The sequence below is a fragment of the Macrotis lagotis genome, chromosome 7 (genome assembly GCF_037893015.1).
Source record: "Macrotis lagotis isolate mMagLag1 chromosome 7, bilby.v1.9.chrom.fasta, whole genome shotgun sequence".
Taxonomy (NCBI): Eukaryota; Metazoa; Chordata; class Mammalia; order Peramelemorphia; family Peramelidae; genus Macrotis; species Macrotis lagotis.
The window spans coordinates 9,465,111-9,480,127 of NC_133664.1; the positions used below are offsets into that span (position 1 = coordinate 9,465,111).

The 15,017-nt window shown below is 46.3% G+C and overlaps 1 protein-coding gene across 6 annotated transcripts in view; it reads left to right on the top strand.

Annotated features, from left to right (window-relative positions):
- The window catches only part of HDAC9 (histone deacetylase 9), a 947,449-nt gene that overhangs the window by 99,209 nt on the left and 833,223 nt on the right, over positions 1 to 15,017 (top strand). Inside the window, exon 1 of one of the 6 annotated variants that reach the window (XM_074195433.1) lies at positions 2,168 to 2,252. The exons of the other annotated variants lie outside the window; for them this stretch is intronic. The gene's annotated coding sequence lies outside the window, so the exon portion shown is untranslated. Of the gene's footprint in view, positions 1 to 2,167; positions 2,253 to 15,017 lie in introns of those variants that run through there. 6 annotated transcript variants of the gene reach the window in all.

The window sequence follows — 15,017 nt, forward strand, 5'->3', positions numbered from 1 at the left end:
TCTCCAAAGTCTAGCCCCAAACTCAAATGTGTTATGGTAAGGATGAATGGGCTCACTCTCCTGCTGTTCCATTAAGATAAGCTTGTAAAGGCCAGTGAATTACAGGGAGAGCGAGTACAGCCACCCCCATTATGGACCTGGATCAAAGTGGTCCAAAATAATTCTAGAAAATGAAAGACTTCCAAGTAGGGTGAAAGGAACAATGCACTGGGAAGCAGAGGCTTGGAGCCGAGAATCTGCTGCTTGGAACTATCCTTCCCCATGCCTCACTTCCCTTTTCTGGGCCTCGATTTCTCCCGCTGTATCATTTGGGAGGAAATGGAGGGCTCTTCTCGCTTGGGGAGGCCTCCTGGTTTGAAGCCTTCGCTTCTCCATCTGAAAGATGCTCCAGTTCCCCTTCTTCTGGTCCCAAGCCCTGTGTCTTTTGAAGCCGTCCTTCGGGCCCCCAGGGCCCTTTCAGGGCCGCCTCCGGGAGAAGGGGCCGCTTGGGGGGGGGGGGGTGTGTGCTGCTGCAGGGGGGCGGGGTTCCTCCACCTTGGCCTTAGTTAAGCTGGGCACCAGAGACTTCTCTGGCCAGGCTCTAGGCTTGGAGCCTCAAGTTGGAGTGGGACCTGCAGGCGGGGATCTGCGGGAGGGGGAGGGGGAGGGGGGAAAGTGGAGGAAGAAGAGGGAGGGAGGGGGAGGGGAGGGAGGGGAAAGTGGAGGAAGAAGAGGGAGGGAGGGGAAAGTGGAGGAAGAAGAGAGGGAGGGAGGGGGAGGGGAGGGAGGGGGAAAGTGGAGGAAGAAGAGGGAGGAAGGGGGGAGGGGGAGGGAGGGGGAAAGTGGAGGAAGAAGAGGGAGGGAGGGGGTGGGGAGGGAGGGGGGAAAGTGGAGGAAGAAGAGGGAGGGAGGGGGGTGGGGAGGGGGGAAGTGGAGGAAGAAGAGGGAGGGAGGGGGTGGGGAGGGAGGGGGGAAAGTGGAGGAAGAAGAGGGAGGGAGGGGGTGGGGAGGGAGGGGGGAAAGTGGAGGAAGAAGAGGGAGGGAGGGGGTGGGGAGGGAGGGGGGAAAGTGGAGGAAGAAGAGGGAGGGAGGGGGTGGGGAGGGAGGGGGAAAGTGGAGGAAGAAGAGGGAGGGGTGGGGGAGGGAGGGGGAAAATGGAGGAAGAAGAGGGAGGGAGGGGGGGTGGGGAGGGAGGGGGGAAAGTGGAGGAAGAAGAAGGAGGGAGGGGGGGTGGGGAGGGAGGGGGGAAAGTGGAGGAAGAAGAGGGAGGGAGGGGAGGGGAGGGAGGGGGAAAGTGAAGGAGAAGAGGGAGGAAGGGGAAGGAGAGGGAGGGGAGGGAGGGGGAAGTGCAGGAAGAAGAGGAGGGAGGGGGGAGGGGAGGGAGGGGGAAAGTGGAGGAAGAAGAGGGAGGGAGGGGAGTGGGGAGGGGAGGGGGGGAAAGTGGAGGAAGAAGAGGGAGGGAGGGGAGGGGAGGGAGGGGGAAAGTGGAGGAAGAAGAGGGAGGGAGGGGAAGGAGAGGGGAGGGGAGGGAGGGGGAAGTGCAGGAAGAAGAGGGAGGGGGGAAAGACGGGAGGCAGAAAGGGAGGGCAGGAGGGAGGGCGGCCCGGCGCCCGCTCGGGCACCAGAACACCTGCCTGGGGCCCCGCCCCCCGGCCGCCCCTCCGGGCTCCGCCTCCCCACCTGGAGTCACCCCGGGTCCGAGAAGCCCCCCCTCCCCCCCCCCCCGTCTGGCCCGGGTTCTCTCCCCTCCCCCCCACGCCCTCCCTGCGGGCCCCAGCCGTCCCCCAGCCTCCCGGCCCTGCCCCCCACCTGCCCCCTCCAGGCTCTGGCCGGATTCCTCCGGGGGGCCCCCCCCACGCCCCGCCCCCCCCCCCCCCCCCCGGCTGCAGACTCGCCCCCTCCCCAGGTGGGAGGAAAGGCGGCCCCTCCCGGCAGGGCGGGGCCCTCCCCGCCCCTCCCCTCCCCCTCGGCTCCCCGGTGTCGGGGCTCCGCTGGGCGGCCCCCGGCCCGCGCCCCTCCTCCGCGCCCCGCCCCTCCTCCCGCTCCCCTCCCCCTCGGCGCCGCCCTCCCGCACGCGCTCCCCGCGCCCCGCGCCCGGCTCCCCGCTCCGGCCCGGCAGAGGCGGCGGCGGCGCAGCCCGGGCTGCCTGGCTCCTGCTCCGGGCGCCCCCCAGGCCCGGAGGCGGCGGCCCCACTGACCCCCGCCCCCCGGCTCCGGAGAGGGGCGGCGGGGAAGGCGCCGAAGTTCGGGGGACCCGAGGACGCGCGGCCGGGGTGAGTCCGCCGGGGCCGGGGGCGGGGGGGCCCGTCGGATGCCCGTCTTCCCCTGGCGCCTCCCGGGGCTGAGCCGGGCGCCCCCCCGGCCGGCAGGTGCAGCCCCGTGCCCGGGGCCCCGAAGCAGGCGGGAGGCTCCGAAGTTGCGGCCGCCAACGTGTTGCTCGGGGGCCGGAGGCTCAGCCCCGCCGCGCTCTGCCCTCCGGCCTCGGCGGGCGCCGGGGCCAGCCTCCCCGTGCCAGCCTCCCCGGGCCAGCCTCCCCGGGCCAGCCTCCCCGGGCCAGCCTCCCGCGAAAGTTGAGCAGCGACGTGGGTGTCTGTGGGGGCGAGGGAGAGACGGGAGAGACGGGAGAGGGAGGGCAGAGCAAGAGGGACAACCGAGGCAGGATGGGGAGCCCGCCGGCCGGGGGGCGGGCCCCGGGGAGCCCCGAGCTGGGTGGGAGAGCCGGAGCAGCGGCCTTCCCGGGGGATCTCCTGGAGAACTGGGGCCAGTCCATAATGTCTGGCCTGAACCTCCAGGCTTGGGGGGGGGCTCCAGCGAGGCCCCCCAACAAGCCTTGCTCCAAAGGGAGGCCGCTCCCGGCCTGGCTCTGCCCAGCTGGACACTCCCCCCCCCCCCCCTTGTAAAGAGGGTTTGTTTTTGTTTTTGCCTGGAGATGATCTTCCAGCTGGGCGGGGGTGGGGGGGTGGTTCCAGGCCCAGACCCCTGGGCGGCCCGGGAGGGGGCTTCCTCTAGAACCTGAGGAACTTTGCAAGCCTGGGAGGCCTTCTGAAAACCCGGAGAATGGGGGCACAGAGGCAGGGCCAATTTTGCAAGCCACCTGTGGAAGAAAACTTGCAGAAGGAAAAATCTGGCCGAACTTCTGGATTGCATGGTCTAGGGTGCCCCCCTGCCCCCCCCCCCCCCCCCAGGCTGGTCATACAGGCTTTGGCCAAACAAGCTCCTGGGGAGGAATGAGGCCACGAAAGGCTGTTTCCTGTACAGAAATACCGTTTGACCCAGTGGCTGGCAGTGATAGGGTCTGCCCTATCGCGCTGGAGAGATGGAGAAGTTAGTCCACTGTCCTTTTACCACAGCCGATGAGTCTCATTTATCTTAGCTCATTAACTCATCTAAAAGCCCTTGTCTGACATTTTCTTTGCAAACCTGGAGCCAAGGGAACCCAATGACTGGCATTTGCTTGTACAGTCATTGGCCGATGGAGGAGATCACTTCTGATTTCTTTTGACTCGGCTGTCGGATGCTGCCTCCCCTCTCCTCCTGCTATTTTCAGACCACTTTGTGCAGACGTTAGGCTGAGGCTCTCCATGTTCTGGTCTATTATATGACAACTGCCAGAAGGGTGCAAGGCTGGCCCTTGGCACTAGCTTGATGGGCAAAGGAGCCAAAACAGAGAGTGACATAGAGCTATTCAAATGTGCATGAGAGCTGGAAGGGACCTCAGAGACCATTTCCTCCCACCTCCTCTTGTTATACACAAGCCCCTGGAGGTGTGAGTGAATGGCCCAGGGTCACACAGACAGTGAGCATCCAACCCAGGCACTGGGATTCCAATGGCAGTGGTATTCCTTCTCTCTGACCCAGTACTCCACAGAGGAGCAGGGCTAAAAGAGATGAACATTTTGACCTCTTGTGGCACAAGAGCTTGAACTAATGGGACATTCTGTGCAATCCACCTCATTTTACAGATGAGGAAATAAAGGCCCAATGAAATGATTTATTCAAGGTCACATAGGATTTGAGCTAAGTTCCTTAAGGTCCAAATCCATAACTTTTCTCAGAATCATGCCTTGGATAATGAGCAGCATAGTCTTTCGTGGCAGCTCAGAACAAAAGGCCCTTTTCTCTCTATCCCTCCTGTTTCTTGATAGTCTCCCTTCATTTTTATGTGATGTGGACTTTTTGGTTAATTCAGATCACAGGAGAAAGATAGGTGGCACAGTGACAAACCAACAAAAAAGACCACTGCTTCTCAAGGTCCCAAAGGCATCCTTGTCTGAGAAAACTAAAGCTGGAATTCTAAAAATGGAGCTGGCTGGAACGAATCAGATCTTTTTGGAATAGATGTCCATTTCCAGGGATGATAATGCCGATGATGATGATGATGATGATGATGATGATGGTGAACAGCTGTTATTCTGAGTGGGAACAAATAATGATAAAAGCCATGAAGGACTAACAAGATTATCAATTTCAGTTCTTCCAAAATATTGCTTTCAATGTTCCCTTGCCTGAGTTTTTCCACATTTGTAAATCTTTATGACCTGGTGAACTTCATATTATCCCATGACCCCAGGCAGTTCACCTCAAGAGAGTAATTTGTCACTTGTTTGAATCAATTTTCTACCTGGGGCTGAGGGACTGCCCCTCCATGTTAGCCAGGGCTCAGCTTCCTAAATCCCCACCTCTGGCCCAAGGACTCTGTGCTCACAGGACTTGGGGCTGATGCTAGATCTGCTCCATGATCTCCTTGGTTCTTTGTTCCATCACTGATCCATGTTGTAATAGCGGTAGTCTTGTCAGTGACCTACTGATCTCCAGCCTCTCCCTGCTTCGATCCCTTGTCACAGTTGCTGACAAATTGATATCTATGCCAACAAGCATTTATGAAGATTCTGCTAAAGTAGGTGGCATGGTGTGGATAGAGCACTGGCCTCGGAGTCAGGGAGTTCAAATCCAACTGTGTGACCTTGGGCAAGTCACTTAACCCTGATGGCCTTGCATCTGGGACAGTCTCCAGTCACCTTGATTCATATCTGGCCACTAGACCCAGATGACTCTGGAGGGGAAAGTGAGGCTGATGACATAGCATAGCACCCCCTCACTCAAATTCAATTCATGTGCTTGTGGTGGCGTCACTTCCCTGATATTGTGGTCTTCTTTGAAAATGAAGGGCAAGAGGTAGCTAGGTGGTGCAGTGGATAGAGCACTGGCCCTGGAGACAGGAGGACTTGAGTTCAAATGCAGCCTCAGACACTTAATAATTACCTAGCTGTGTGGCCTTGGGCAAGTCACTTAACCCCATTTGCCTTGCAAAAACCTAAAAAAACAAAAGAAAATGAAGGACAGATATTATTACTATGTGCAAAGTTATGTAAGGCCCTGAAGATATAAACAAACAAACTGAAAAACCCTATCAACCAACCAAACAACAAAACTATCCCTGCTTTCAAGGTGCTTACAATTTAATAGGGCAGGGACAATAAGCAAATGACTATGTATGACCAAGAAGTAAAGGAAGGCACTAGAATTAAGGGAGATGGAAGAGATTCCTATATTAAAAATCGCTTCTTTGACAACATTAACATCTTTCCCAAGAGTTTCAGAGGCTCCTTGTGGCTTCTAGGACTCACATTTACAGGTTTGCAAGTTGCTTTATATATATTCTCTGATTTGACAACTCCAAGAGGCAGTTGTAAACATCTCCATTTTATTCCAAGTAGAAACTGAGGCCAGAAAAGGTCAAAAGGGAACCTGAAACCAATAGTCTTCCACTTGACCACAAGTTTATATTAAGCTCCCACACTGGCTTAGTATCTGAAGCAGGATTTGAATGTGGGTCTTCCATCGCTATCCACTATGCCATGTAGTAGTCACTAAAATGCAAACTTTACTCTTATACCTTCCTGCCATATTGTTTTATTTTGCTTTTTGTTAATAAATCATTTCCAGAGAGCAATCTTTCCCCGCCCCACCTGCCCTTAGATTAATACTTTGTAAATAGAAACAATTGAAAAAATGTATACGTTGTTTCACACTAGGGATATTTTATTTGTTTTTAATTGTTGCTGTCCTTTGATATATTGTTTTTGTTTGATTCTGCCTGTTTCATCCTTCATCTGTTTATATACATCTGTCCCTGTTTCTCTGAACTCTTCCTATAGCAGATTAGCAAGGGAGCAGATAGAATTTATAGTTCTTTATAAACTGGAAGAAGGGACAGAATGATGATGGAGGAGGAAGAGAAGAGTGAAACAACTGAGGGAATGGGACAGGGGAAACCCTGCACAACCAAGAGGAGCTGCTCTTTCTCCTTGGCCCAATACTGCCTGGTCAACTGGCATTGTGACCTTTGGGAATTTCCTATTCTATTTAAACCTGGTTCATTTGCTGTCTGAATTTTTATAAAACAATTTGTCTCCAGATAAAACTAAGTTAATTTTTGTTTTATTTTGAGTGATTTTTTTTTTTTTTTTTTGCTTTGAAGGATGGACAGTGTAAGGGAGGGAAGGTCAAAAGGGAACCTGAAACCAATAGTCTTAGACTTGACCACAAGTCTATATTAAGCTCCCACACTGGCTGCACCAAGAGGGGCTTCACTAATACTCATCATTTCTTCTTGCACGATAATATTCACAGTGCCAGCATGGCACTGGTCAGAGCTGGTCAGAGAGTCAAGATGATTTAGATTCTAGGCCTACCTCTGTCAGATGCTGTCTGTGTGATCCTAGTCTTTTTTATATTTTATCCTGACCTTAAATAAAACAAGCATTTTTTCCTAACATAGTAGAATGAAAAAAGATGATTCTACATGAAACTGCAAATCTTTTGGGAGCAAGTAGCTATTACTTTTAAATATATAATGAAGTTGTCATGTAACCTTTTTTTAAACATCTCAGTATCTTGGACAAAATCTGAGACTAGAATTTCAGAGGAGGTACCAATCTGCATTGGTAAAGGGAGTTCTTAGAAGGTTTCACTAAACTAATGAAATCATAAATCCATTTCCCAACCCTTCCCCCTCTCCAAAAAAATAAAAAGTTTTTCAGCTATATCTTAAGTGATGGGCATCTCCTTAATTTTTTTTGCAAGGCAAATGGGGTTAAGTGTCTGAGGTCGAATTTGAACTCAGGTCCTCCTGACTTCAGGGCCAGTGCTCTATCCACTGCGTCACCTAGCCGTCCCGCATCTCCTTAATTTTAATTTTTTTACCATCAAAGTTAATATTTTGTGATATGTGAAAAATCTCTTTCTATTTCAATTCATTTCAATGTATGCTCAGGAAGGAATTCTTGAATCCAAGGATATAGACATTTTCATCATTTATCTTGTACAATTCCAAATTGCTATCCAGTTTCAACAACAGTTCATTTGTGTGCCTGACTTCCCACAGTCCCTCCAACATTTACTGCTCCCATTTTCTAGGATTATCTTTGCTATTTTCAGTTTATGAAATGAAACCTCTGAGTTGTTTTCATGAGTGTTTCCCATACTATTGGTGCTTTGAAATCTGTTTTCATGTGGTCACTTATAGCTTACAATTCTTTAGAAAGTTCATCATATCCTTTGAACAAGCTTTATCTACTGGAGATTGGCTTTTGATCTCATGTATTTGTATTGATAAATTTCTCTTTCTGGCCAGGAAAACTCTTTCTAGTCTTGTTCCAGTCTGTCTTTCTAGGCTGATTTTACATTAGAAATTTCCTTTCAACTTTGCATTCCAGCCAAACCAGCTAACTCAGTCCCTGTTCACATCAATCTCTTCTGCCTTTTGAGGGCATTTGCTGTCTAAATTTTTATAAAACAATTTGTCTCCAGATGATTCTACATTTCCATTAACCAATGAAATGTCTGTCAGTACATGTACCTAAAGAACTGGGTCCTCAGCTTGATTCTTTCTCCTCCTAGCTGTGTGACTGTGCACAAGTCATTTTCTTAGAACCTCAGTTTCTTTATCTGCAAAGTCATTTGTACTACCTCTATCATGGGGTGGCTTTGATGACTGTATGTGGTCATGAACCACAGCTTTGTACCTGTGAAGAAAATGCATGATTATAAAACTACTCTCCTGGGCAATCAGAGGTGGAGTTGGATATGTAGATTTAGGAATGAATGAAGTCATTCTCTCTCTCTCTTTTTAAAGCATTGAAATACTCTTATATGTATGTGTGTAATAATACTATGTATAAATACAAGTCAGTCAAATATTCCCTGACCTTGAGGAGTTTCTACTTTTTTATGTTTTACTTTTTATCCATTACACATAAAATAAAATTTTAGCATTCTTTTCTTTTTAATTTCAAGTTCCAAATTCTCTCCCTCACTTTCTCCCATACCTTCTCCTTGAGAAGGCAAGTAATTTAATAGTTTTTACATATAGTCATGAAAAGCATTTTCATATTAGCCATGTTGCAAAAGAAAACACAGACCAAAAAACCCAAGAAAAATTGAGCAAGTTTAAAACAAAAGTATAATCCTATCAGCCTTTGGACTCTTTTAGTTCTGTCTCTGGAGGTGGATAACATTTTTCATCATGAGTCTTTTTAGAATTCTATTGGATCATTGTATTGCTAGAGCTAAGTCAGTCACAATTGGTCATTGTACAATGTGGCTGTTGCTGGGTACAACATTCTTCTGGTTCTGCCATTGAAGCCATTCTCAATTGAAAACTTCCGACTGTTTCTCCAAATGAAGTTCTGTTTCTTCTCTATGTCTTTTTCCATGCATATTTTTGTTTCCACATATTCTTTCCTTTTTTTATTCATAGGTGGTTATGAATTCTCCTTGCTCTATTCCCTACTTTCCTTAGGATTCTGTCTATTCTCAAAGTCCTTCATAATCCATTCTCATTTAATAGTCCCCCTAATAAAAATTTGAAAATCACTCTGGGTTACATGGTCTATATCCTCCTATAAATGTGCCATGGGAGGGAGTCTACCTTGGAGGGCAAACCTGCTTTGTTTCCTTTGACTTCTGAGTACACTGGGATCTTCATATCACCACCAGCCCTTCTTACTCTATCATACATTTTCCTGTTGACATCTTTTGCTCATGCTTTCCAAATTTCTTGTGAGTTCTATGATGTCATCTTTCTAGCAGTATAAGGAAGTTTTATCAGAGTCTTTAATTTTTTAGATAAGTCTTTTATTGCTAGATCTTCCCCTGTTGAACTTTCCCTCATAAGAAAGCAAAATCCTGAAACAAAACTAATGGAAGAAAAGACTGTCCCATGATCTATGTAACATTCCACTCCTGTAAGCCCCCACCTTTTTTGCTAAGAATGGGAAGCACATGTCATCTCTTTTCTGGTACCAAGACTGGCCCTTGTAATTAATTTGAATTTGGCTAGATTTTTTTTTAGTATTAAATTCATGTAGATTATGGTTGTCATCATATACACTGGGGCTCTTAACTCTACATACTTTAGATTTTCCCCACTTCCCCATATTTATTATTTCTTTCAGTCCAGTAATATGCCAATACGTTATTGTGCCAGAATATAGTTTCTTTTTATAAATTTTACCAGTAAGACAAAATGGAGGCATTGAACCAGTCAATCTAAAAAGTCCCTATGGCCCAAACATTTTGTGATGAATGATATAAAAGTTAGGGTCAATTTATTATATTTCAGTGTTTTTAAATTTCCTATATTAGCTTAGCTTTGGGGGTGGGGTCTTCACACTGGGGGGCTGTTGTGTGAGACCCAATGTAAAGATAACATTTTGGGGCACCATCACTGGAGCCTCTATCACATTGGGATGTGGCTTGGAGGTACTGGGACCAATGGGTGGGTACAGAGCTTCGACCAGGGTCTTGCCTTCATGTGTATGCTGGGCAGCTTTGACTGATCCAAAAAGTTGGGTGCAGGGAGAGTCCATGTTCCATGGCAGACACACCTTCTCAGACCATATTGAATGTCCTCGTGTTATAATTGGCAGGAAGATTTTTTCCTTAAATCTAGCTTCTCTTAAATCTGCCTCTTGGCAACAGACACAGATTGCTTACAGTTCTGTTCTGTGGTGCCAAACAGGAAAAATAAAATCCAATCCTTCCATGCAATAGCTTTTCAAATATTTGAAGACAACTCTCATCTCTCCTCTTGAGTCTTCTCCAAGCTAAGCATGCCATGTGTCTGCAGCTTCTTTGCTTTTGACCTTGACAATTTGACCCTTATGACTCATGCTTTCTCCACCTATCTGACTTTGGTTTATCCTTCAAGACTAACCTCCATTTTTCAAGTCTATCTTGAGCTCTTTCTTCCATGGCTTAGCTTCTCAGTATGGAATATTTGTGGAAAATGATGCCTCCCATTCAGTTTATCAATCAACAAACATTTATTAACCAACTGTTGCCAGACAGTGTATTAGGTCCTGGGAAAATGTTGTCTGATTGGCAACAACTTAATCCAACATGCATTTATTAGGCACTTATTATATGTCAGATATGGGGAATATGTTCCCCTAGTATCCAGCAATCCAACAAGCATTTATTAACCACCTACTGTGTGCAAGGAGCTGTGTGAAATGATGCAAATATAAAGAATTTTTTTTTCATTTGTGGTTTATAAGTTTAATCATAATCCTTTGTGTAGAGCAGTGTGTTTATGCTAGGTCAAAAACATTCTTTATTTTGAGTGGTATTTTATCTCATCCCTTGAGCTCAGGTGCCACTGCCCTGATGTTAGTTAGATGGACAGCTTCCTTCCTTCCCTACCCCAATACATACTCCTGCTGCTACTCAAGTTTGGGAGCTATATGTCTACTGATCAATCTTTCTTTGTTGGCACTGATCCCTCTGTCCTGTCTTTTTTTTTTTTTTTAGATCTTATTTGTCACACATTTTTGTCTGGATGCTGAGGCCTCCCTGTCCAGATGTCTGTACCAAGTCCTCCGCCTCTGCCTTCCCTGATGATTGTCTCTCTTACTCATATAAGGTTGGCTGAGTTAGAGTCTCTTGATGGCTGGGAGGGGGCAACTCCCTGCCTCATCCCTCCCTTTCCACATCCAGCCATGAGCCTCTTTTCTCATTCTCCAAATTTGCTGCCACTTTTGGCTGCCATTTTCTTGTCATCCATCTCATACTGAGACAATATGTCATTTTCCAAAAGAACTTTTCCTCTGGGTTTTTGCCTTCTTTGTGTTTCACCTGTCAAGATAGGATGGAGTAAGTGCCCTTCCCCACGAACCCCACTTCTCTTTGGGTCAGCCTCAGTGCCTTATGAGAGTCTAGAGGTCTCACTGTTATGATCCCAGTTCTTGGGTTTGGATCCAGGAGAGAAGGGAATCAAGTCTATAGTGAGATGATGCAATTGAGAAATGTGCTTTCTATCGTCCCATCCATCAAAAAAACCAAAAACCTAGCAAACCCCAAATCAATTTTTGCCTTCAAGGAGCTTACACTGTATGTCTGAGCACTGATCATAGTATGCCATTTTCAATTGTTGCACTGATCATAGTATACCATTTTCAATTGTTCTAATCCCAGCTGTTACTTGATTTTCTGTGTGACAGTGGATGAATCACTTAACATCTCAGTGCTCCATTTTATTTATTTGAAATTAAGGGCCTTAGACTGGATGACCTCTGAGGTGCTTTCTGGCTTCATATCTTCTGATCTTGTGATGGGGCCCAAAATATTCAGACACAGAGCTCTGGGAGAATCTGAGGAAGGAGAGGTTTCTTCTAGTTGGAAGAATTGCAGTTCAGTAGAATGAGAGTTTATGAAGAGCAGGTGCTCTAGGTCTTGGGATGCTAACAAGGGAGAAAATGTTTGTGTGGCCATGGATTGTGTATATGGAAACAAAATGAAGATGATACAGTTGGCTGAATGGCAGGAACTTGGTTCTAGGATCAAAGGATAGAGACACCCAAAAGAAAGGGCCTTTGCTGTGCAGAGATTCCTAGAGCAGTCCCCAAAGAGAGACTATCTCAGTGGTGTGGACCTGATATTCTTATTGAATATTGCCAATTTAGGGGTCTGCTTTTGATAAAGGATGATGCTCATTTGCACAAGCTGGTAGAAGGCATTTTTATTGAAGCTGGATTGAACTAAATCCCCCTCTGGTTCCTTTCAACATCGAGAAGCTGGGATTCTGTGATCTCATCATCCTTTTCAGTTTCCAAAGGGAAACATAAGACAGTTCCCTCTACATAGAATTCACTTTCATAAATGATTGATCATTTAGGAAGCATTCAGGAGATGGAAAAGTTGGGCGATGGGTGGCAAATGGGACTCCGAGAGGGGGAGTCTTATGATAGGCCAGGTGGTGTTTGCTTGCTGACTTAACCTTTGGGGAAAGCATGCCATACGTCAGGTATTTTTAATCTGCTTTTCTAGACTGACTTCAAGTGAGAGAATCTTGAGAGGCTCCTTCTGCATTTAAATGCCAAGTTTCTTTTGCTTTGATGCTGCCAGACTCTGCTAGATTCCCATGGCCACCAAATGAGTTTCAGGGCTGTGATCAAGAGCAGTCTATTGGCTCACTTTGCATTCATTTCATTCAATGCATCTGGGATTTGAACACAAGATTAAACATTCCCCAGGTTGCTAAAGCAGATTCTAGTTTGGAGCAAGAATTTCTGTAACATTAGAGTTTCCTTTTTTTCTTTCTAATTTAAAATAAAAACTATGTCCAGATGAGGATATTTACCAAAGGAATGTCTAACATTTGCACAGATATTGTTGATCTTATGATTTTTTTTTCTCTTGGGGTGTGACTAAGGGCAGCAGAGGATGAGAGCTGAGCTGAGAAGAGATCAAAGATGGTTGGTGTCAGTCCTGACCATCCAAAGGTCAATGCAGTGATGATTTCTGAAGGATCTTCCACAGGCAATTTTTCTGCATGGCTTAGATGAGTTGTTTCTTTCTCAATCAAACCTTTCCCTGATATCCACCCCAACTTTATCTAGCTCCCCCCACCTCTAAATCATCTAATATATGACATACATTTCGTCTTTCCTGACTCGACTGAAAGCTCTTTAGGGGTAGAGACTGATTCACTTTACTTCCGTGTCCTAACCCTTAGCCTGGTGTCTAACTCTCCTTTGTTGATCATTTTGAGGCTTTGTGCTCTAGATACTAGAGACAGGGATGAGGGAAAACAGCCCTTTTCTTCAAGGGACTTACATTCCACTGGAGGCAGGGGTGGAAGGATAAACCATGCACGTAAGTAACTAAATATAAAGTCTATACACAATAAATTCAGGAAGGAGAGCATGCTAACATCCGGAGTTGAAGATATCAGGGAAGGTCTTATGGAGGTGAGAAGGGAATGCAATTCAGTCATGGGAGATCATTGTATGAGGCTACAGAGGAAGATGTTGGGAGATAGAATGTTGTGTATAAGGAAATTTAGTAGGCTCCCTTGCCTGGAATAGAGAGAATGTGAAATGGAGAGATACAACAATGGATGGTAACTTGGCCTCAGAAAATCACAGGATCTTGGAACTAGACCCTGAAGGGCCAATAGAGTCCATTTTATTTTATATTACTGATGAAGAAAGTATAAGAAACCATAAGAAAGACTGTATGGGGTCCTAGGATGTTAAATTGCAGAACTTAAATGACTATATCAATAATGGATATTTCCTTTCCAGGGAATTCACTAAGTGATATTTTAGAGATGTAGAAAGAAAGCAAAATGATTTTAAGTAAATTCTTCATTTTTTTCTCCACTGGGAAGAGTGGGAGCAATCTTCTTGGACCTTGGTCAAGTTCAGTGTAGTTGACATAATGTCATCTGTTAGTTGCCATGGGATCATCTTCTTGGAGGCCGAGGGTGCTGTGTTTGGAATCCAGACCAGCACAGAGAAAGGGACAAAAATGTTAGACTGGAAGTGTGACCCAAGTTTTCTGTTGGTCATTTCCGCCTGATACTGCTGGGATGGTTCCAATGTAAACTCCCATCGGAGAGAAAAGTGATCTGAAAATCTGGCTGACCTGGGATTGCAAACCTGAACATTTACATCAATGAGACTGATTTTTCTTGGGTCAGTCTAACAAATCACATTTCTAAATGCTCTTGGTTACTTTCCCACAGAATTAATAATTCATGATAGAGGGAGACATATTTAAGGACAGACAGTGAATATTGATTTGCCATATGAGGTTCTGAGACTTTTTTGTCAAATGTTTATAAAATCCTTGATTAGGGACAATGACTGTAGGCAGGCAAGTCTGCAAGGACATAAATTTTCTGAGATCTTATATTTGGAGAACTATTATCTCTTCTGGTGATTATATATGAGTAAAGAATAAAGATAGACATATATTGTATGGGAAGGTAAAATATTATGGTACTGATATGGAGTCTGAAGACTGGCTTCAGATCTTGCTTCTGTGACCTGTGTGTCCTTAAGTGGGTCACTTTAGCTCTCCAACCTCTATCTTCTAATTTGTTAAAAGAAAGAGGCTGGATTGGGTGAACAGTGAGATCCAACTCAATTCCTAATATATTGGATGACAACTTCAAGCTGATATAAATTGAAAGTTAATCCAGAGTTGCAGAACTGGAAAATGAAAATCATGTTCAGCATCTGCTCTGGTATGAACTTGGCTGGTGGCAAAAAATGACAGTTGACAGTCTTCTGTATCATTGGGACCCCTACCTCAAGGAAAATATTCTTCTTGCCATAAGGAAATACATAAAGATAGACTGAATCCTTCCTCTTGGGTGGGACCAGGCTTCTACCTGGACCATGGTATGGCTAGAAACTCTCTGCTAGGGAATCCCAAGCTAGAGAGTATTTTTCTAGCTTGCTTTGTGCCTCCCTCATGCTTGCAAGGGATTCTGGCACCTGGCCAGCTCATCCGTCCTCAGTCTTAACTCACATCAAAAGAGTCTGGATTCTAGATCATATCTTTATTCTCTTTGCAAATGTCTGCAAATTATCCAATTCAGTGAGTATGAACATCTGCTAGGCCAGGATATATTGTGCCTTGTCACAATAAAAGTTAAAATTTATCTTTGATTTTTCTGCCACTCCTACTGTTTCTTTTGTGTCTATAGTCCAACTCCTGCATGTATGTGTGTGTGTGTGTGTGTG